The sequence below is a fragment of the Pteropus vampyrus genome, unplaced genomic scaffold (genome assembly GCF_000151845.1).
Source record: "Pteropus vampyrus isolate Shadow unplaced genomic scaffold, Pvam_2.0 Scaffold39, whole genome shotgun sequence".
In the NCBI taxonomy this organism is placed as follows: Eukaryota; Metazoa; Chordata; class Mammalia; order Chiroptera; family Pteropodidae; genus Pteropus; species Pteropus vampyrus.
Genome location: NW_011888820.1, coordinates 9,398,378 through 9,398,686, shown reverse-complemented (window position 1 = coordinate 9,398,686; position 309 = coordinate 9,398,378).

Below are 309 nucleotides of genomic sequence, written 5' to 3'. Positions count from 1 at the left end.
GTTTAAGAGTGTGACCCGGAAGTCGCATACGCCACTTGCACTCACGTCGCACTGGCAGAATTTAGTCACATAGTGTATACAGCTAATGAGAGATTGAGAAACAAATATTTGTTCTTGGGAGCCATGAATTTAGTAAAAATTTGGGCATTCTATTATGTTGAGAGAGGACAGAATGGATATTGGGGGGAAATTAACTTCCACAATATTTGCTAAAAATATTCCCTTCCGCTCGGCGTCGGGAATATCCTCTGTTGCATGCCATTTTACTTCCTCATGCTAATCTGCCAATTAAGAATTCATTTAGATTTT